At 38.6% G+C, this 24131-nt stretch overlaps 1 long non-coding RNA gene across 1 annotated transcript; it reads right to left on the bottom strand.

Annotated features, from left to right (window-relative positions):
• Window positions 1-8871: 8871 nt before the first annotated feature.
• Window positions 8872-14960, bottom strand: LOC139183647 (uncharacterized). The gene is made up of 3 exons (XR_011567215.1): window positions 14841-14960; window positions 13523-13590; window positions 8872-9010 (listed from the first exon to the last, which is right to left on the bottom strand). It is a non-coding gene; the product is annotated as an uncharacterized lncRNA (long non-coding RNA).
• Between the last annotated feature and the right edge of the window lie 9171 nt (window positions 14961-24131).

Raw genomic sequence — 24131 nt, 5'->3', positions numbered from 1 at the left:
TATGACTGTCTACAAAACACCTAAGAGGATTCAGAAAATAATATGAGTATTTCAGAATCTATTTACATACCTATCTAGAAACTTTCAATCTATTTAGATAAGATTATAAAGAAAACTTCAAATTATAATAAAAACATATTTAAAGTTCAAGTAATCTGGCACCCATATAAATGTTGTAAAGGAGGTGGGAGAGGAAACACTAGGTTTCTTCATCCATTGCCCTAGAATTGCAGGCTCGGTGGGCATATGGATGGCTTATCTTGCAAGTTATTGCAAAGGTTAGTTTTATCTTACTTTTTATTGCCTTATACGGTGTCATTCTTTTTATCCTCTTTTATGTCTTAACCATGTGCCATTTGATTAGTAAACCATTGCTTAGCAATCTCTCATTCTCCTTTATCAATATAGTCCCCCACTTCAAAATAGGATACTGATTTCTTTGTTAGAGTAGCAAAAAGTACAAGAATATATACCAAAACCATAGTAACTTAGAACAATGGTACTTAATTTCTTGCTTATACAATGTTTTATTGACATCATAGGTCATCAGGGTTAAAACTGGGAAGGCTTGTTTGCAGGCCACTATTTAGAGAACAAGAATGATGGCAGTTCTGCTATCATCAACATGTGATTATAAAGGTTTCCCTGGGGATCAGCATTCCAGTAGCAGGAAGGGGAAATTCCGAAGGAACACACAGGAAGAATTTATGGCTGTGTTTAGAAGTGACTTTGTCCATTTCTGTTCTCATTGGCTGAAATTCAGACACATTGCCATGTCTAAATGCAAGGAAGCCTGGGAAATATAATCTAGCTGAGAATTCAAAAGTGGGTAAGAAGAGGGAAATGGCTTCTTCTCTGACACTTTAGGGTTCCTGTTATAGTCTGAATTGTTTTGACAATTAAACTTCTTTCCTCATTTTATGGATTGTCCTAGAGGTTTGGCATTCCTTTGAAAGGACACTTTAGAATAAATATTTTTATAAAGGACTTTTCTTTTCTATTCATGCAGGATTCTGGGTATTTGTGGATTTCTTAAACCCCAAATTTTACCCATATGATTTTTCAATTGGGCTCATTCTGAAGCTTCATCCATCTTGGTATTGCTACAACCATACTGTTTGTAATTGACAGAGATGGATGACATCACAATAGAGCATTATCCATGTGGAGGGGCACCCACAGAAAGCTGGCATTATGAAGTGAACATTACACCACAGTACTGTCAATATATGAAATCAGGAGTAACTATCAGCAACCAGGGTGAGATCATTTTTCATCTTTGTGAGCAGATTCATCAAGGTCCTGTGTACTCAACTGGGATCAAAGGAATACATATATACTAGGTGTCTTCTGTATATTGTCATTGTATCTTAGCTTAAGGTGTAATTTTATTTTCATTGACAAGACACTTGAGATTTGAGTTTGCATATTTATAAGGATGAGTGGTCTCTACTTGCTCTTAGGTTGCTCCCCATGTAAGAGAGGAGGTAGGTAAAATAGACTGCTTCCAGTAGCGGTAGGAACACGTAGCCTGTTCAGACAGCATAGACTGGTGATCTCTCTCAGCAGTGTTCATTGACCTAATTGTGGGAACAGAGAAAGTAGACAGTAGGAGTTGCTCACAACATAAAAATCGAAATAAGAATGGTAAGCATTTGTGTACAGAATATAGATGTGGATTTGGATCTGCTTGAGTTGAATCCTGTCTCTGTCAGTGAGATGCTTGTTCTTGGCCAAGTTACTTTACTTCTCTGAGCCTCATCTGAATAAGGAAAATGTAAATATATATTTTTGTAGAACTGATATGTATATAATGTATATCTATCATTCTATCTATCTGTCTCGTGATCTAGCTGCCTATCAATTATCTAGGTATGTCAGTACCTAGATACATATGTAGATATACCCAATGAAAGTGAAAAGTGAAGTTGCTCAGTTGTGTCCACCTCTTTGTGACCCCATGGAGAGTGTAGCCTACCAGGCTCCTCTGTCCATGGGATTTTCCAGGCAAGAATACTGGAGTGGGTTGCCATTTTCTTCTCCAGGAGATCTTCCTGACCCAGGGATTGAAACCGGGTCTTCCTCATTGTAGGCAGACACTTTACCATCTGAGCCACCAGGGAAGTCCCAGATATACCCAGTAGTGGATATATATATATATATATATATATATGTATGTATATATATATGCACATATTCTACATCTATCTTTCTATCTCTCTACTACCTAGGTATATTGGATTACTTTTCAATATCTGTAATTTGCATTCTGATTTTCAAGCATTTTGTAGATTTACAATACTCAATGTGGTTATTGTTATTAAGTGTTGTAGTGAACTTATTGTTAGCTTGAAAATATTTACTAAATAGCATGTATAACTATATGCTGTTTTTCAATATAGGGAGCCAGGCAGAAAATGTAAACAAGTGAAATTCAAATGTTCATCATATACGTAGAAGTCAGGAGGACCTCAGGAAACCAGTGAGATTGCAGAGGATATTCAATAAAGGAAGAAAAAAAATGCAATTTAGAACACAGAAAATGGCTAGAGAGGAGGGTTCTAGAATACCAGAGTTGAGGTGGAGGAAATTAATGAGTTATCTATATATTGGAATGGTTTTTCTGGGGATTGGCTTAAGTAATGTTGGTGGGCCAATAAAATGGGCCATGAAAAATGATGTGGTCAGAAACTAAGAAGCTAGGAATCAATTGGCATGAAACCAGGGGGACTAACATGGTGCCAAAAGCGATGGGGCAGAGCAGGAGGAAAAATGGAGCAAGCTCTAAAACTCAGAAAGAGGGGTGCACTTTCTAGTAGTTGGTTTATGGCTTTTATGAGGCTATGGAAGTAGTCCATGACTTCCATTTTATTTATTTTACATTATTTATTTATTTGACTGTGTTGGGCTTTAGTTGGGGTATATGGAATCTTTCGTTGTGGTGCACGAACTCCCTAGTTGTGGCACGCATGTTCTGGAGTTCAAGATTCAGTAGTTGCGATGCTCAGACTTAGTTGCTCCTCTGTATGTGAAATCTGTTTCCCAACTAGGGGTTGAACCCACATCTCGAGCGCTGCAAGGCGGATTCCTAACCACTGGACCACCTGGGAAGACCCTATCTATGGCTTATGAGAGAAGGAATTTTTTAATGAAGGCAGCAGTCTGCTGTGACTGAGGGCATGAAGCAAAAGTTCCTGGAGGCATATAGTCAGTCTATAGGGAGTAGGATAAGGAGTATTTTTTTTTTTTTATTGAAATGAATGTGTGTATGCTATTGTGAGGAAAGCACCAGATTATTTACCATTAAAGAGAGAACCAAAATAGAGGGATATTTGCTTATAAAAGAGCAGGGACCCTTATTAGATGGTAGAAAGGGCTGATTCAATACAATATAGACTATGGTCTGTTTCCAGCTGACCCAGTCACCTATTCCTTGTTTCCCATTCTTCTTTTGTCCTTGCCAGGGTTCTATTCAAGGAAAGAAGGCATTCTTTTAAGTAGAAAGGGGATCCATAGAGATAAATGTGTGCTTGCAAAGCATTAGTAAGAGGATTGAAGAAATAGAAGTTAGGGGGCTTCCACTGTCTCTTCATCTTGGGGTTGGATGGTTAGAGTTGTGACTCAGAAAGTACAGAACTGTCTCTGCTGCTACACTGCAGTCAAAGTGCCTCACACACGAGGCAGTGGTGTGCTTCAAGCGTATCTATCCGATTTTGCTTGGTGGCAGTCAAAGCAGGAAAAAGGGCTTCTGCCCTATTTTTGCCTTTCTATTCCCATGCCACTGGGTCCTGCTGGATTGAGTTCAGTCACATGCAGAAATCAAGCTCTGTCTTGGAAATAGAAATTTTAGTTTTATCTCCTCTTCCATATAAGAAGTTACATATAAATTATCAGGATTTGAAGACAAATGGTAATAAAGCTTGGGCTTCCCTGGTAGCTCAACTGATAATCTGCCTGCAATGCAGGGGACCCCAGTTCAATTCCTGGGTTGGGAAGATCCCCTGGAGAAGGGATAGGCCACCCACTCCAGTATTCTTGGCTTCCCTGGTGGCTCAGCTGGTAAAGAATCCACCTGCAATGCGGGAGACCTGGGTTGGGAAGATTCCCTGGAGGAGGGTATGGCTATCCACTCCAGTATTCTTGCTTGGAGAATCCCCATGGATAGAGGAACCTGGCGGGCTACAATCCTTGGAGTCACAAAGAGTCAGACATGACTGAATGACTAAGGACAAGCACACAATAAAGCATATTAAATATAGTCCCCAAATCCTTTTATTTTTTGTTGTTGCTGTTATTTATGTTTCTATAGTTCATTCCTGTAATCTTTCCTTGTATACTGTTATCAACCAGGTCCATGCTCAGTAACCTTAGTTAAACTTGATGGCACATTAAGAAAAAACATGCAAAACAAGCTACCTACTTTGTTTAGGCTCTGCATAAAATCCCTTAAAAGGCAATATAGTGAAACTTTCAGTGTGATGCATGTTTCCCCTATTTAAAAGGTTCAAAGGTCAGTTCTGGATCCTGTGATGGGGTAGACTTTTCCATCTACCCTGGCTGCTGAGACACCCCAAGTTTCTCTGTGCCTGCAGGAGGAAGGGAAGTACCAGGCAGCCCCCCTGCTCACTCACCGGCACAACATTTTCCTGATCTCATTTCAAGCACATCATTTTCTCTGCTCATTTAGATGCTTGATAATAGTATGAAGTGGAGGTGTACTTATCCAAGTCTGAGTTGTTTCTAAGTCCAGTTTGTAAACTTGTCTTTGTTATATGGCTTAGCTTACATGCAACTCTCATTCCCTGAATAGCTTCTCTTCCCTACCTAGCTTTCCCCTTCTAACTTTCTCCTGGCAAAACTGGGATTCTGGCTAAACTCAAACCTCCCACTTGAGCTGCTCCTGCATATATATATCCTGCCTGCTCAGAGTCTCTACCTAGAAGTTGTAGTAGGCATGTTTCTAAGCATCTGCCCTTCAGGATTTCCATTCCCTCATTATTTAATCAAGCTCTCATTGATTGTGTGAAATGAAATATTACTCTGAAATGAACTATTTCTGTGAAATGAAGTATCTTCTTATACCAGTAACAAGCCATGGCATAGCCATCTGAGCCCAGGTAAAACAATGCCAGCTATTCTGCAGCCATCAGCCACTTCCTCTCTAATAAGCACTGAGGACTTGGGGGGATGTGGGGAACACAAGAAGCAGTTATCTGCCACATCACCAGCTCTTATGGTTATACAAGGAATTAGGATCTGAACAATCAAAAAGCAGGATTTGGCCCCAGATAGCTGAGATGCATATGAGAGAAATGATTTCAGTAAGCCTTGTGTATCTTCCCATACATAGAAGAGCACTAAATCTCTTCATGCAAGAGATCTGGTTTTCCTTAATTAACAATAATCTTTTAATATTCAGATTACCTGCCCCTTGCTGCAAACTTGTATATAGCCTGGCTCCTTCCCTTTCCTTCTCAGAAGCAGCTCTCTCTAGGTCACCTGAGATACTGTTTACTGGGCTTGGAGTCCTCGTGATTCCCACCGAATAAACCTAACTCTCAACTTTTAGGTTGCACATATTTTTTCAGTGGACAATTGAATAATGAGGGGAAGTAAAGGCAACTTTTCAAAGAGTTATGCTGTCAAAGTGCTTTCCAGATATTATTACGTTATATGTGTGTGTGCGTGTGTCTGACTCTCTGCAACACCATGGACTGTAGCCTACCAGACTTCTCTGTCCATCGAATTTTCCAGACAAGGATACTGGAGTGGGTTGCCATTTCCTACTCCAGGGGGATCTCCTCAACCCAGGAATAGACCTACTATTGTGTCTCTAGCATTGGCAGGCAGATTCTTCACCACTGTGCCACCTGGGAAACCCTTTATTATGCTATAATTCTTTCAAAAAAGAAATTATCCTCAATTTTTTTTTTTGGTAGGCCTGCTCTAATTAATTGAGCTCTTCATAGTAGATAAATTTCTCCGGCTGGAGTCAGAGGATGTAGCAGAAGAAGAGTTAGGCAAGAGAGACGTATAGAGAGATGACTGAGCCTTGAAATAGTTTCACCTCAGAGCTTCTAAAAAGGATTACAGCCTTGATGATACCTTTATTTCAGTCTTGTGAGACTCTAAGCAGAGAAACTATGTGACCCGGCCATTGTGTACACTTCTGATATATAGAACTGGGAGATAAAGCATTTTCCCTATTCCAGGATGCTGTCTATGGTGATATGCTGTGGCAGTAATAAAAAACAGTACAGAAGTTAGAGATCTCTAAGTTAATATATCCAGTTCAGAACTTAGTATATTCCAAATCCTTAAACCCTGATTCCTCTCCAGTCTATCTTGTCAGTAAAAGACATCATTATTCATATACTCACTTGGGTCCCATATATCAGAGTTATTTCTAGATTTTTTTTTTGAAATCCACATCCAACATTTTTCAAATACCTCTGGGTATTTCCAGCATTTCTATATCTGATCCTTTCTCCCCTGGGAGCCTGATCCCAGCCTAGTCTAAATAATCACCCCTCTCAACAGAAGTTTTGAAATAGACTTTACTCTTTTTTTTTCCTAAACAGAATCATATTCACAGGATCATCATAGAAATGAAAATTTGAAAATGCAAATCAGAAAATGTTATTATTTTATCTAAAATTTTAGTTACCTTCCATACATTTAGAATGGAATTCAAATCCTAGGTCCTTTATGATGTGATCTGTCTGCCTCCTTGATATTCTCTTCTTTCTTACTAAGTTTGAATCAGATTAACATTCTATGGTCTGATACACACAGAATTCATTGCTACTTCAGGTCTTTCCATCTTTGATTCCTTCTGCCTTGAGTGTCCTTTTACCAGATATTGTAATACTTTGCTCTTAACATTCTTCAAGTCTTTGCTTAGATATCATTTCATCAGAGATTCTGCCAAATAAGACAGCCAATCACCATAGTTTTTTTTTTATCACCTCACCCTTCATCTTCCCTGGTGGCTCAGGTGGTAAAGAGTCTCCCGGCAGTGCAGGAGACCCAGGTTCAGTCCCTAGGTTGGGAAGATCCCCTGGAGAAGGAAATGGCAACCAACTCCAGTATTCTTGCCTGGAAAATCCAATGGATGGAGGAGCCTGGTAGGTTATAGTCTGTGGGGTCGCAAAAAGTTGGACACGACTGAGCTACTTCACTTCTTAGGAAAGTGCTTTTTCCTTCTTAAATTACATTTACATTTGCTTACTTTCTTTTCCTGTTATATTAGAATATAAGCTCCATGAAAGCAGTGATTTTGACTGCCTTCATTATTACTGATCTCTCATTTGCTGTAACAGTCTCTGTTTCATGGCAGATTCTCAATAAGTAGTTGTGGAATAAGGATAGCATTAAACACCAAGAAACAAATTTAGGCTTACTTCAAGTATCTTTGAGAAGTTTTGATTCATAAGTACTTGGTGGAAATGTGCTTAATTAAGTAAGTGTACAGAAAGAAAATGCAGGTTTATACTTCAACAGTGAAAAAGAGATGATTGCTCTCATGATACAATGAGGCCATGATGGTCATAATACTTTTTTTCCCCAAATGGTCATAATATTGTGATTAAAATCTTACCTAATAATAGGAAGCAAGAGGAAATCTGGAAATCTCAGCCATCTTCCTTTTATTATTGATGTCTGAAATGATCATTATTTATCAAGTCCTACTTTGGCTGGAAAATGATTTTTTATATGACATTTCAAGATTTGTGCCTTGATTGTACCTCATTTAGATATTTAGATTTGCTAGGAAGACATCTCTGCTCTGGAATTGACAGATCATGTAAAAAGCTGCAAGAGCTATTATTTAATTTTAGTATCTTTTAACATGTTATTTTGTGTTTTGTAATTATATGATGGGTTGAGGTACCCAAGAAAGGATCCTGTTGCCTACTTTTCCAACTTCATTACCCTAAACTACAAGTCTAGGTATCTCATTGTATTTTTTCCTAATTCCCTCCTTGGTTTCATAGCACAAGGGCAGGTTTCTGGTAGCAATAATTTTCAAATGGGTGGCATAAATGTGGACAAAATGATGGCTCTCTTGAGGACACTGGAGGCTTAGTATCATTGTTGAATTCTTTATTTTCAATTTGTTGGCATACTGTTTTCATAACTTGTGCTTTCTTTTACAATTTCTAAGATTATTTAGCCCCAAAACTCAGAGCTCATGGGCTCTGTCTTCTATATCCAAAAAAGGAAAGAAGTTTTTCTAAAAATCTAGTAAAGGAATTTTGGGTATCGGGTGATGTAGTTGTGGGGTTAATGAATTTGGTGGGGGGTTCTGCTGTGTTTGTAGTGGAGTCTGCATCATTTGTTATGGGGACTGTTGTGGTTATAATGGAGCCTATTGTGTCAGCAGTGGGGACTGTTGTGCGGTAATGGGGACTGTTGTGTCGGTAATGGGGACTGTTGTGTTGGCAGTGGGGAGTATTGTGTCGGTAGTGGGGACTATTGTGTCGGTAGTGGGGACTGTTGTGTTGGCAGTGGGGAGTATTGTGTTGGTAGTGGGGACTGTTGTGTCGGCAGTGGGGACTGTTGTGTCGGTAGTGGGGACTGTTGTGTCGGTAGTGGGGACTGTTGTGTCGGCACTAGGGACTATTGTGCTGGCGTTGGGGACTGTTGTGTTTGTAATGGAGTTTGTTGTGTTGGTAATGGAGATAGTAGGGGAGGCTGTGGTAGTTGCTGGTTTTGGGGGTAGAGGTGGAAAGAAGGGAGGATACAATGGAGGATATGGAAGGGGCTTTTGAGGTCTAGATGGATAAGGTCTTGGTGGATTTGGATAACCTGGGAAGAAAGGAGGGCGTGGTGGAATTCTCCCTGGACGAGAAGGTAGAAGAAGGTATGGTGGGATTCTCCCAGGACCAGAAGGTAGAGAAGGGCGTTGAACAAATCCTGGGACAGAAGGAATACGTGATGGAGGAAGACGAGCAGGTGGCAGTGGTCTAGGCACTGGTAGTCTGGGGCCTCTGTGACTCTCTCCAGACTATGGGAAAAAAAAGAAGTAAACAGTTTTAAATTAGATATTTCAGTGTCAAGCATAAAAATGTGTATTTTCTGTGTTAGGCAGAATTCTTAGGTGCCTCCCAAGATTCCTATTCCCTGCTGGCCCAAGCTGGCCTGACTTATCAGTTGAGCTCATTTATTGTAAAATAGGTTCTACAGGTCAGAGAGAGAATTCAGAGAGACTTGAATGCCTTCTGCTGACTTTGAAGCAGAGTGCCACACACCATGTGTGGAGATGGTGCCTTGAGTGTGAATGCCTTGGGTGGTAAGAGCTGGGATTGGTCTCTGGTTCTTAGCCAGAAAGCAAGTGGGGACTTCAGTCTTACTGACAAGGGACTGAATTCTGTCAACATCCATGCAAGTTGAAAGAGGACCTGGGCTCCAGAATGGACCATAGCCCTGGCTACACCTTTCAAAATTTCTAAAAGTATGAGCAAGAATCCAACCAAGCCAAGGCCAGAGTCTGACCAAAGAAATAGCAAGACAATAAATGCATTTTTAAAAACTACTAGTTTATGGCAACTTATTATGCAGCAACGAAAAACTCTTCCATGTGTCTAAAGTCTCTGTCAGAGAAAATGTGGAATTTCTTTTTTACTCTCTGAATGCCTAGTCTCTCAATGAAACCTGAGATAATACTGAGTGGAAAAGAGTTCAGTCAAATCATTTTGTTTGCTTATAGTAGAACGTGTGCTTGCAATCATTCCAAATGGGGAAAATGTCTCTTTATTCAGGGTTGTTCCAGGCTTTGAACACTAATAAAATGTGAAAAATATTACTACTTTTTGGTCTACACTAATGTAGGAGAGGTAGACACACACTCCTGCTTTTGTGAGTCTATAAACCAAGTACCTACAATGCACAGCAGTTCAAAAATTGCCAAAAGGGAGGCAGAAAGCTAGTCTCTTGGAGCTTCATGCCCAGGTTTAAATTCTGCATCTGCTCCTTAGAGATTGTGTGAATGTGGAGTCCTTTTGGAGACTCTCTTTCCTCATTTGGAAAATGTCACTCCTAAAAGTACCCCCCTCCTAGGGCCATTGTGAGGTTTGTTGTGAAATGGTGCCTGTCATGTACTTGGACCATGCTTGGTTCAGGTACAGTGCTCAAGAAATGTTACCTGCTACTCTGAAAATACAACTTTTAACAGATAGTGCAGGAAATAAATGTTGATTAGGTTTTATTAGAGGAAAGATTAATGATTATCTCACTAAAAGGCCAGCCTTTGTAAAGAGGCTTAAATAATATAAAACGGGGAGAGGGTGTACAAGTGAAGGGAAAATATGGCAATGCTCTAGGGTAAGAAAGTACAAGTCTTCCTTCACTGAGGGTTTCCATAGACACACAAGCACATTCCCTCTTGCTCTCCTCAGGCCCTCCACCTATTGGTTTGTCTGTTGTTTTCCCTTTGATAATTCCTAATTTTAGAATTGGACTTCCCAGGTGGTGCGGTGATAAAGAATCTGCCTGACAATGCAGGAGATTCAAGAGATGTGAATGTGATCCCTGGGTCGGGAAGATCCCTTGGAGAAGGAAATGGCAACCCACTCCAGTATTCTTGCCTATAAAATCCCACAGACAGAGGAGCCTGGCGGGCTACAGTCCTTGGGTTTGCAGAGTCAAGCACGACTGAGCATGCACAACTTTAGAATTAACCTTAAATTGTCAATGATTCCTTGTCCTGAGTTCTTGAACAGAGCTGGCAGATAATGAAAGCACTGTGCCACCACAGATTATGGTCCTTCAGTGCTGTCCTGCAGACCTCTCAAGTATTTGAAGTTTGCTTTTCACATTCCTTAGAGGTCTGTGATTTTCCCAAGTGGATGCCAATTTCATTAAAATTCTCTACCTCTTTCTGAACCCCCATCTTCCCCACCAAGATGATTTTCCTCCCTCTTCTCCAAAATGATGCACACAATTGGAAATGAGTCACAGATTTGCCAGCCACACAACCATAAAGTCATCAATATCTAGATATTTCCTTTTGTTCACAAGTAACATCTCAGAGCTCTGTCAGTTGTCCCGTTTGCTTCCTGCACTTCATATATGTGCCTTTCAATTGGCTTGTTTTTCTCAGGAAACTATCCCTTATGTTCAGTTTACCTTTTTGAAAAAGGTCCGCTTTCAACTATGCTTTCCCTTGCTGTGATAGCTCTCTGCATCACTTTGCAATACTTTCAGAAAAGGTAGTCTAGGTTTGCTAACCCTACTTCTTCATTTCTATTGACTCTTCAGTCAGGCTTCTCCCCACAACATGTCAGTGAAGTTCTTTTATTGGTGTACCAGTGAGGTGGTAAAATGCCAAAACTCTTCTCTGCATCAGTACTCTTGTTTGCCCTCTCTAGCTTGTTTGACTGGAGTTTGGAGGATACTTGACTCAATGGCGGACAAGCCAAAAACTAGTCAAGGTGTTTAAAAAGTTTCAGATTTAATTTTTATTTTTCTAGAAAACGAATTCTTAGTGTAGGGAAAATATTTAACATCATTTTCATTGTTGACACAAAGAATTAGGTAAAAGTAGCCTTGTCTCCTAAGGATATTCTGATATAGATCCAAAGGTTAGGTCTAGTGAAAAATCTTCCTAGTAAATGCCTGTTCTTTTCCTAATCTCTTAACCCAGCCACAGTGATTGGTTATTTTTCCACCTTGGGGTCAAGGTAGTGAACTTGGTAAAAGTGATGACAATACTATGTCAGTAGAAGAACCTGTCCTCTCATTGGAATATAATTGGAGCTGATCCTTTGGACCTAAATTTATTTGTATTTTAATAGAATTAATAGTAAACCATTTGTCTTTCTTTGAGGATTATGAGATAATGTATATTCAGTTCAGTTCAGTTGCTCAGTCGTGTCCGACTCTTTGCAACCCCATGAATCACAGCACGCCAGGCCTCCCTGTCCATCACCAACTCCCAGAGTTCACTGAGACTCATGTCCATCGAGTCAGTGATGCCATCCAGCCATCTCTTCCTCTGTCATCCCCTTCTCCTCCTGTCCCCAATCCCTCCCAAATTCTGTATAATGGAATGAACATGCAAAATATTTCATGCCCAATATTACTACTTATCTTGCCCATATGTAAAAGATATTCTACTCATTGCATTTCTAAAATTCAGTAGTTGTTAATGATCATTAGTCTCATATAATTAAGCTGAGAAAAGACTTATTTCTACTTAAACTGCTTATATTACTGGACTCAAATTTATTTTGCAAAAACATTATTTAGATAATCAAAATATGATCCTTTAAATTAAGAAAATGTTTTTTCTCATATTCTGAGGATATAAACATATTGAAAATCTTCTTTAAGATTAGGTCAGTAAGACATGATATGAACTTTTAAATATGTCTGTATGTTTAACTGGCTTATCAAAATTATATCATAAGATACTTAATAATAGAATATAATGCACTAATATGTACTTTGGCCAATGTTGGACTCCCTGAGTGACCTATTGAATGACCTGGTCTTACTCAAGTTTCTGAGAGTAGATGGAAGAAGCATTATTTGATGTTTAAGAATGATATAATTTTATGTTTCCTGTTTTGTTAAAGTCCTAATGATCTGAAAAAAAGTTTTCTTTTTCCAGTTGGTATAAAGGATCTTACAGATCTTTGGCAGAAATTACTCTGGAATTAATCTCCTCATTCCTATATTGGAATTCATCCATCCCTCCTTGGAGATTATCATTTCACTACTTAAGAAAACCCCAAACTTGTGGGTTTTTATCCTTTGCAATTTAAGATAGTTAGAAGCTTCTACAGTCTTTTCCATGAGATATGTTGGTACAAATGTTTATAGTTTCTCAAAAGTTAGCATGCATAGATTCCCCTGAGTGCTTGACAAAATGTAGATCCCTATATCCTCCTCTCTGGGCTCTCTTGTTTGTTCTGGGATGAAGTGCAGAATATATAGCATATTTTAAATAAATGAATCTGTTTACTCTGAGGCACATGATCCATGAACACTAGGTATGTGTGCTGAGTCCTGTCCGACTCTGTGATCTCATGGACTGTAGCCTGCCAGGTTCCTCTGTCCATGGGATTTTCCATGAACACTATGATGACCATAAATGTTCTTTTTTAACTATCTCATTTTATAGATTAGGAAATGAAGTCCCAATAACATTAAACAACTGTGTTAAATATCAATAATATTCAAATATTGTCTTTCAGTATGTTGGATCAAAAACTTGCAATCAATTTGTTTCAGCTACTTGTGAAATTGCTAATGTATGGGACCCGCATTTGTACGTGTCTGCATAAAGTAGCCTGATATTGTAGATCTAAACTTCCCAAAATAGCAGCCATGAGCAATGTGTTGCTTTTGAAATTAAGTTAGCTTTTAAATTTCAGGCAGATTAAAACACTAGAACAGTGCTTCAACAATGATTGCTAACTACTAATATATAAAGTAGGATGATATCATTAATGCAAAAAGAAATCTGAAGTAGTAGTTGTTAGAAAAATGTACAGATGTGTGTAATGAGACTTACCAAGAAACATGTTACAAAAGCCAAAAGGCCCAAGGTCAAGCACAGTGGTTTCATCCTTATGGTTACTCCTGAAAGTGAGCACAGTGGCTGATCAGCATTACTTTTTAATAGTACTATTCAGAAAGTGTCCCAACACTTGTATATGACTCATACAGGAATACTACTGCAGCATTTTAAGAATTTTGTCTAATATTATTTTGGGCTCACAATTAATGTCAGTAGGCCGTAGTAACATTTAACTTTAGAATGTTGAACTTAGTCGTAACTTTTGACTTGTGAATGGCAAAAAAGTTGTTCCGAAAGCATTTATACCATAGAAACTTTTATAACTAAGGTTTTGGATTTCAGAAGTTGCTACTTTGAAATGGATGGCTTACTTGGATTTGAGTATCTTGGTGTTTTTAAATAGTGATTATAGGGCTTTGAAGATTTCTACAGACTTGTATTTCAGATATTAATTTCTTAACTAGATCCTATGTTTTAAATTTAATTTCTTAGTACAACTGAAAAATAAGGAAAGAAACAGTATCACCCTACTAGATACAGTTTAGAGGAAAATTATTGCATACTATAAATCCTTTCCTAGTTTTAATAACATTCTACTAAGGTATTTCAGTCTGTGATGAGTGGTCACAAAAAACTGCAAAAAATCCTCACATGATATATTAAAGACCTGTGCATAGAAAAGGGAGGTGTCCAGGTATTTTACTCTCAGTTGGCTCAAAATCGACGATACATTTGAAGTACATGAGCTTGAGTTGTGGGAAAGCAACCTCATGCACCTTTGTGCAGTCTGGCTTTTGGACAGTTATCTCTGCCCATCGATTACGTGTGTTGGCTGAACAATCTGAGTCTTAAAATGATCTAGGGAAAAAAATTCCTTGAATATATATACATATGGTTATATTTTTAAGCATCATTTCTCCTATGACACATTCTTAAAATCTCAGGAAAGGAAAGCCAAGCAAATAATAAAAACATATCATGCAATCATTCTCTCAGAGTACATCTGACAGTATTTTGGTTATTATGAAGGTCAAAAGTCATTAAGGTACATCAGAGGGGAAGGTTGATTGATTGTGTAATTGGATGGATTAATTGTCCCAGGGGCCTAAAATAAATGCTTTTTTTTTGACATATGGAATTTCTCAACATTTAATATACTTTATGGTAACTAAATATTATGTAAGCCACATATTATTCTTTTGTTGAAAATGAACATGCTAAAAAATATCCCATAAAATTATGTCTTTGAAAGTCTGAGAAAAATTTAAATTTCAAAGTAAAAATCCTTTAGTTTATATTTTTATGTACATACCGCTGTATGAGAGCCTTCTCAGGGCTGATTATCCTGCTGGTCAAATTAGTCCTGCCAGGGACTTTTTGAAAGATGGCAAATGAAGTAGAGAAAGAATAAGAAATCTCAGCTGTTATATAGATGCAAGGGATACATGTGATAACAAGGAAAAGCCTAGTTGAGATTTGGTTGATGTTCTTTAAACAAAGGTAGGAAATTGTCATTGCCAATTTGGCAATCTTTTCCGGCAAGTATTTTTTTTTTTTTTCCATTTCTGAGGAGGAGCTTTGATCCATTCAATATTTGGTGTTTCCTGAGGAAATATATATTATATAATGAATCACAATGCCCTTTTGTTTCAACAAAATAGTCTGGAGCTTCAAGTGAACTGCTGCTGCTGCTGAGTCACTCCAGTCGTGTCCAACTCTGTGCGACCCCATAGATGGCAGCCCACCAGGCTCCCCTGTCCCTGGGATTCTCCAGGCAAGAACACTGGAGTGGGTTGCCATTTCCTTCTCCAATGCATGAAAGTGAAAAGTGAAAGTGAAGTCCCTCAGTCATGTCCGACTCTTAGTGACCCCATGGACTACAGCCCAGCAGGCTCCTCCATCGATGGGATTTTCCAGACAAGAGTGCTGGAGTGGGGTGCCATTGCTTTCTCCGAGCTACTGCTTCTTTATTTTAAAGAGAAGCAGAAAGTGTTGTATTTCAAGTAATTTTAATGAATCATTTTTGATTATGTATACTATCATGACCACTTTCCTGGTAGCTCGGGTGGTAAAGAATCTGTTTGCAATGCATCAAATCTGTCTGGTTTGATTCCTGGGTTTGGAAGATCCACTGGAGAAGGGATAGGCTACCCACTCCAATATTCTTGGGTTTCCCTTGTGGCTCAGATAGTAAAGAATCCACCTGAAATGTGGGAAACCTGGGTTCCATCCCTGGAAGATCTCCCTGGCAAAGGAAATGGCTACCCACTCCAGTATTTCAGACTATAGGGGCTTCCTAGGTGGCACTAGTGGTAAAGGAGCTGCCTACCCAGGCAGGAGACATAGGGATGTGGGTTAGATCCTTGGGTCTAGAAGATCCCATGGAGGAGGGCATGGCCATCCACTCCAGTACTCTTGCCTGGAGAATCCCATGGACAGAGCAGCCTGGCAGGCTATAGTCCATAGGGTTACAAAGAGTTGGACCCGACTGAAAGGACTTAGCACGCACATGCACACACTATCATTATGTTTACTATGTTATCTAAAAGTTAAATACATTTTATGTGGGAAGTTAAAAAATAAAATTATTTTAAAATTAAACTCTAACTTGATCTAGAGAGTTTGGGGGAATGATCTAGAATTAAAATTAGAAGTCATTATTAAATAGATGTTGCTAAATAGCAAACACATTACCATGGCCAGTTAGATTCCGAGCATCTCCAATATGTCTCTTGACTGTTGGAACTTGACTTTGGGACTATCTTATGTGTTTATGTTTCTGTTGTTTTTCAGTTGAAATTATGAAACTATAACTATTTTATCCTTGGGCATTTCTACATGTCTGAATCTATATATTTTTTCTCTCATTTATGTAACATTGGTTAGTTGAATCAGTTTTTTGAAAGATGAGAAAAATGAATGCTTGGAATAGGATTTTGATCTAAGTTTTGGAAATAGCAAGAGAGAGAAATCTAGTGGTTGAAGAGGCCAGATTTGTGCAGTTGCTGAATTTGAACTATATTTTAATTCTCTGTGCCTGTAATTACTTCATGATATTTACGTTATTTAAAGGACTTAAATGGACATTTTAAAGGAAGCTTCTTTTGATCCTTAAAGGACTAAAATAGTTTTCTGAAAGAATGTTCTAAAAGGTCATGTGGTGCTCAGTTATTAAGTTGGGAAATCATAAGACAGGGTAGGGTGGATTGAGTTCTCGTATCACCTCTATTTTACATGCAGGCCCTACTGAACCTAAGTCTGCTCACTTCAAGGCCTGAATACTGAGTTAACAAGGATTTCATGTTGGTTCCTCAATCTACATAACCTTCATCATCTTCATGAAATCACATGTCATAGTGTGCTGCAGAGATTAATCAAGTGAATTTACAGTTAGATACTTTTACCTCAATTTCCAATATCAGCCTTTATTCCTTGGCTTATGCCAGACTAGCTGTTTAACCTCATTTGCCTCAATTTTTGCAGTTGAAGAATGTTGGTATTTATAATTTTCATGTCATGGAGTTTAGTTATTCTTTTGTTCATTCATTCACTCATTCACCAGTTGTTGAATCCCTACTGGGTTTTTGGCACGATGCGAATTGTTAATGTCACAGAATATTGAAATATTTGTTCTTAAAAATATTTTGGAACTTGTAGGTGGTGTGGGGACAAAGAAACCCCATTTTGAGAGTTGATCTTAGTTTTAAATCACCGTACTTCATTTCGTTTGCTTTGTCTTAATTGCCTTAAAAATTCTAATGACATAATGGAGTACATTGTTTTGCTAATTTTAGCCTCTAGTCAGCATTGAACAATAACATGCCCAAACAATGAAGACAGTTCTACTTCTAGGTTTACATGGAAAGTTCAATAAACCTCTTTTTTCTCTGACAGTAATCTAGCTTGTCAGAAGATGAGTATCCTTTCTTTCTTGTTTAGATGCCAATATATTTATTAGCCAAGTGTTTCAAATCCAGGGGTGATCTATGTTGGAATGGATCACTGACTCTGAAGGACTTAGAATGAACACTGGCAAAACTGAAAGACAATTTCTGAGGGGGTTGTGACTAACAAAGTATTGGAACAAGACAAGTCAACAGAAGCACATGTCTGTTAAGAAATAGAGACTGTCACTCATGTTAAACTTTAATCAATCATGGCTTGAAAAGTTCCTGAATGAATGGTCTCTAGAACAGTACCTAAGTGAGCTAATGTCTCTGGTCACAGGAAAGTCAAGGTGACTGTAGTGTCATACTATTGTTAGTGCTGAGACTTACTTGGACAGATGGAAACTATCTCCCCGATATAAATAGATTTAGCAGAATTATATTTGAAGTCTGCTGCCCTGCTGCAGAGCAGTAAGCTTTGTTTCTTTGGAGTTATGTAAACAGTATCAATCAATATGAATCAAAGATATCAGTTTCCCACTTGAGATCTCTCTTGGGCATTATTTCTAGCTTCATCTTAATATCCAATATATATATATTTTCTTTGTCACAGTTTCACTTTATTAAGAAATCTGTGTACAAGTTTTCTCTGTGAACTAGATCTAATACTTACAAAAATTTAAACTATAAATGTGAGATTTGTTAGTGTATAAATAATGTTTTATTTTAAAATTTAATATGCAAAATAACTCTAGGACATTGTCATGAAGAAATTAACATTTCTTTTTAAATGATGAAGCAACTGAGTGGTAGTTAGTACTAAGATCTTACCAGGCATGTTCAACAATGTTTTTTTCCTAAAAAATTATTTATAGGCTGTTGATAAGGATGTTGCCTAAAAAATAATAAGAACTAAAAAATTAAGTATATTAAAAAGTAATGACAGTTACATGTGTCATTGCCTGAAAACTAGTACAAATTCTTAAACAACTTTCAAATTAGGGGGAAGATGGTGTATTGTGTTCTGAAATTCAAAAGACCTTAGTTCCAGTATTGACTTTGCCATTTATGCATAATATTGTCTTGTGATAAAGTTCTTTAACCTCTCAAAGCTTTCTTTGTAAAAAGATAAAGTAAAATTGAATAACTCTCTATTATCCTAATTATAGGCAGACCTAGGTTTTCAGGAACCTAAAGTTTATACAAGTTTGGGAACTGATTCTAAGACAAAGAATGAAAAATTATATTTCCTAAATACCTGCTGCCACCCCAAGACTGTCTTACAGGAGACTGTGAGGACACAACATTCTGAAGCACAGAGAGAACATCATTAAATCATCTCAGAGATGCTGGTTCCCACCTTCCAGCATCCTGCTGTATTGGACCAGGTCTTGGACTAAAAGGACTCTGTCTCTAAAACTCAGAGAAACCAACACCAGCCAAGTTCTGCTTTTCCATAGGTTGGCATTTCATACTGCAGAATCCTTCCTGCAAGATTCTAAGTTTTAATAATTTCAAACTTACCCTTTCTTCCCTTGACCCAACGAATACTGGCTTTTTTTTTCAGTCGCTATCTGCTTGGTACCTTGGTCTTCTCATTTTGGCTCTTCAGTTACACATTAGGAATTCACAATGTCCAGTTAATGATACTTACATTAAATTCCATGAAAAATAACTGGTGTCTCCTGACAGGACTGAGTGATATGACTGCTGAGTGACTAAATGGCTGTGACACCTACTCTTCTCTACTGGCAGCAGTGGTCTTGGCTGAGAATGATGTTCAAACCTATAGGACAAAATATTCTTCAGCAAGTCTCAAGTTGACTTAAAAACTATACAAAACAAGTAGCAGCATAGAATATGGTAATATCCTGGTGGGAATTTGGTGAAATTTTGGTATAGCTTCCTATGTCCCAGTCATTCTGAACCTGGGAAATGTGTGATCATGAGAAAGAAGTCTGAATGTGAATGGAAAAACTTTTAGACAAGTCCTAAGACTATACTGATTTCAGAGGAATTTGTGAGTTAATGTGCTGTGGTTGGGTGTTCTGGTGGTTCAGAAATATTTTTGTGGGAATACTATAGCCAGCCTAAACTGTGGCGACATGTCACTTGTAAATATGATCTCTCTTATGCCTTCATAGCCAGAAGTCTGAGAATCAAGGCTAAAATTCTTATTTGGAAAATATTAATCCTTTAGCTGGGAAAGACCCTGCTGCTGGGAAAGATTGAAGGCAGGAGGAGAAGGGGACAACAGAGGATAAGATGGTTGGATGGCATCACTGACTCAATGGACATGAGTTTGAGTAAACTCCAAGAGTTGGTGAGCCTGGCGTGCTGCAGTCCATGGGATCACAAAGAGGTGGACACAACTGAGCAACTGAACTGAAATGAATCCTTTAGCTTCTTATGTTATACATGCTCATTTAAAGCTAATTCCATTCAGTTCCACAGACTGACTTTTTGCTTTTTGTAGTCATTTATTTTGTCAATGACACTGTCACATGGCTGAAGTTATCCTTGGTGACTTAAATATTCAATTGAGAGTCCTATCCAGGTAGTGTGTTACTGAAAATGCAAGTCTGTGTGCCCAGTGCAGAATGAGACCAAACAACACTAAAACACTGGAGTTTGGAACAGAGAAAAGTTTATTACAGGGCCATGCAAGGAGATGGGTGACTCATTTCTTAAAAACCCCAAACTTCTCAAAAGCTTTCAGCAAAGCCTTTTTATAATAAATGTGAGGGAGGCGCATGGCTAGTTGTTGCAAACTTGTTGGTGTCAGATCTTTTGTTCTTGAAGTCAGATCATGGTCAGGCAATAATGTTCTTATAAATCTCTACTAAATAAATGTTATTTTCCACTCTGACAAGAAAGGGCAAGGTCCTAAGGCACAACTTTCACCCTCCAAGGTCCCAGTCCTGGCTAAGAAGATGCAGATCTTAGTTGGCAGCTCCCTCAGGGCCAGGTTCCCAGACCCTGCCCAGCTGTCACCACTGAGAGAGCCAGGTGGCCAACCCAACTGACCCTCAGGCTCCTAAGGCCACCCAAATAGGATGGAGGGAAAACCAAGTCCCACTGACTGCAGCCAGGCAACCTGCCACTGCTATTAGGTTGCAGAGATGGGGATGGGACTGAGGTTCAGTGCTGCCTCAAGGCTTGCTGCCAAGCTGAGTGTATGGCCCTGATGAGGGCTCTAGAGTCTTGGAATCCATAGCCCAGTCTGTTCTCTAAGCCCTTGAGCTCACCCACTGGCCCAAGGCTGGGTGAGCTGGAGAATCTCTGGGAGAAGGCCTGAATGCCTCTTACCTCACTCTCCACCTGATGACCACTATACTGCTCACCACTGGGTGAATCATTTCTCTAATAGTCCCTCATTGACAGTTCATTGCTTGTGGGTGGAGCCAACTGAAATGCCAACCAATGGCTGAGCAATACCTATTTCCTGGCAACAGGAATGGGAGTAATAATGCACAGCAGTTGCAGCTTGGTAGGGGCTGTGCTCACTGCATTCTGTTACAGTGTCTTCTTATCTCTATCTTATCTCTCATTTCCAATTACCTTTCTCTTGTCCACTTCAAGTGTCAAATTTAAGGTTGCTATTAACCTGATGTATTCTGTTTCTAAGTCATTCATTCAGATATCTCACTTGGCAGGGAAGAATCACAAACACCTTCTTTTAAGCTTTTCTACCCAAGTATTCCCACTTGTATCTTAGTTGGAATACAAGTCCAGTGAGCTTTTGTCTTTCTTGAAATCTATCAACTCTATCTCTTCTCTTGGAAGTCAGTGTAGAGTTAATGGCAGAACATAAAAGTAATATTCTTTCAGATATGCTGTCATTGCTTTGAAAATTTAAGATTGGTGCATAGCAGTAAGAAATTGGCCCAGTACTATTGGCCCAGTACAATATGGCCCAGTATGTACCTACATACACATATGTAACAAAATAAATAGTTACAAAGTGCAACGTACTCAGTGTCCTATCCAGTCCATCCCACTCCATTTTATCCTAGACTATCTCATACTATAATATATATTCTATCAAAATCCTTCTCTTTGGGATAGAGAATATATTCCCTGATGTAAAATAAAAGGTGAGAACCCTTCAGAATCGCTGTAGTGTGAAGAATACAATGCAATCAATTGTTGATATACATAGTTCTGATTGTTTACCAAATATGAAGGAGGATTCAGAAAATAACATATACGTACATTTTAGAATTTATTTACTTACTTTCCTCCCTCCCTACATTTGTTCCTGTCTAGGAACTTGAAATTTAGCAAAGTTTATAAAAACCCACAAAATACAAGAAAAATATACTTACAGAATAAATGATCTGACACTCATTTAACTGATGCAAAGGAGATGGGAAAGGAAGCACTAGCTTTTTTCATCCACTGCCCTAGAGTTATAGGCTCAGTGGGCACATGGAAGGTTTGTCTTCCAAGTTATTGCAAATGTCAGTTTTACCTAATTTTTCACTGCCTAGTATGCTCTCATTCTTTTTATCCTCACCTTGCCAATGTTTAGTAAATCATTGCTTACCTCCCTCTCACTCTCCTTTGTCAGTGTATTACCCAACTTCAAAATAGAATACAAATTTATTGTTAGAATAGGCAAGGCTGAAGGAATATACCAAAACCATAGTAGCTCAGAACAACAGAACTTAATTTTTGCTTATACAATGTTTTATTGACATCATAGGTCATCAGGGTTAAAACTGGTAAGGCTTGTTTGCAGGAAGCCATTTAGAGAACAAAGATGATGTCAGCTCTGTTATCCTCAATTTGTGATTAATATAAAGGTTTGCCTGGGGATCAGCATTCTAGCACCAGGAAGGGAAATCCTGAAGGAACACACAGGAAGAATTTATGGCTGTGTTTAGACGTGACGTTGTCCATTTCTGTTTTCATTCATTGGCTGAAATTCAGGTACATGGCCAAATCTAAATGCAGGGAAGGCTGGGAAATGTAATCTAGCTGAGAATTCAAAAGAGGCAAAGAAGAGGGAAATGGCTCCTTCTCTGGCACTTTAGAGTTCCTGCTATCATCTGAATTCTTTTCACAAATTAAAATTTTCTCTCCCTTTATGGATTATCCTAGAGGTCAGACATTCCTTTGAAATGACACTTTGAATATTTTTATAAAGGACTCTTTTATCTATATTCATGCAGGATTTTCTGGATATTTGTGAATTTCTTAAACCAAAAATTTTAATTATATGATTCTTCAGTGGCACCTTCAGTTCATTCTGAAGCTTCATCCGTCTTGATATTTCTATAACCATATTGTTTGTGATTGACAGTGATGGATGGCATCACAGTAGAGCATAACACATGTGGAGGGGCACCCTCAGAAGGCTGCCATTTATGAAGTGAACATTACACCACAGTATGACATCTGGTCCCATCACTTCATGGCAAATAGATGGGGGAAACAATGGAAACAGTGAGAGACTTTATTTTTTTGGGCTCCAAAATCACTGCAGATGGTGACTGCAGCCATGAAATTAAAAGACACTTGCTCCTTGGAAGAAAATCTTTGACCAACCTAGACAGAATATTAAAAAGCAGAGATATTATTTTGCCAACAAAGGTCTGTCTAGTCAAAGCTATGGTTTTTCCAGTGGTCATGTATGGATGTGAGAGTTGGACCATAAAGAAGGCTGAGCGCCAAAGAATTGATGCCTTCGAACTGTGGTGCTGGAGAAGACTCCTGAGCGTCTCTTGAATTGCAAGGAAATCCAGTCAGTCCATTCTAAAGGAAATAAATCATGAATATTCATTGGAAGGACTGATGTTGAAGCTGAAATGTCATTATTTTGGTCACCTGATGTGAAGAACTGACTCATTGGAAAAGACCCTGATGCTGGGAAAGAGTGAGGACAGGAGAAGAGGATGACAGAGGATGGAATGGTTGGATGGCATCACCGACTTGATGGACATGAGTTTGAACAAACTCTGGGAGCTGGTGCTGGACAGGGAGGCCTGGCATGCTACAGTCCATGAGGTCACAAAGAGTCGGATATGACTGATAGACTGAACTGAATCATTCAATATTTGGTATTTCCTGAGGAAATATATATTATATCTTGAATTCAGTGTCCTTTCACTTTGGTAAATTAATCTGAAGCTTGGAGTGTACCATTGTCTATTTTAAAGAAAAAAATTATTTAATTTTAAATAATTAAAATGATTTCAAATAATTTTAATGAGTCATCTTTTGCTATGTGTTACTATCATCATATTTCCTATTTTATCTAAAATTTAAATAAATTATGTGGGAAACTAAAAAGTCAAATCATTTAAAATTCAAACTCTGACCTAATCTAGACAGAATTTGGGGGAATGATCTAGAATTAAAATTGGAAGTCATTATTAAATGCGTGTACATGCGTGTTGCTTCAGTTGTGTCTGACTCTTTGAGGCACAATGGACTGTAGCCTGCCAGGTTCCTCTGTCCATGGGATTCTCCAGGTAAGAATACTGGAGTGGGTAGCCATTTGTGATTCCAGAGGACCTTCCCCACCCAGGGATCTGCATCTCTTGTGTCTCCTGCATTGGCAGGTGGGCTTTTTACCACTAGCGCCACCTGAGAAGCCTCATTATTAAATAAATGTCATTAAATACCAAACGCATTACCATGGCCAGTTAGGCTCAGAGCATCTCAAATATACTGATAGACTGTTGGAACACTAAGTTATATCTTATGTG

This window comes from Bos indicus, chromosome 6 (genome assembly GCF_029378745.1).
Source record: "Bos indicus isolate NIAB-ARS_2022 breed Sahiwal x Tharparkar chromosome 6, NIAB-ARS_B.indTharparkar_mat_pri_1.0, whole genome shotgun sequence".
Lineage (NCBI taxonomy): Eukaryota > Metazoa > Chordata > Mammalia > Artiodactyla > Bovidae > Bos > Bos indicus.
The sequence above is the reverse complement of the archived record's forward strand: the minus strand, read 5'-3'. Positions and strand labels throughout refer to the sequence as shown.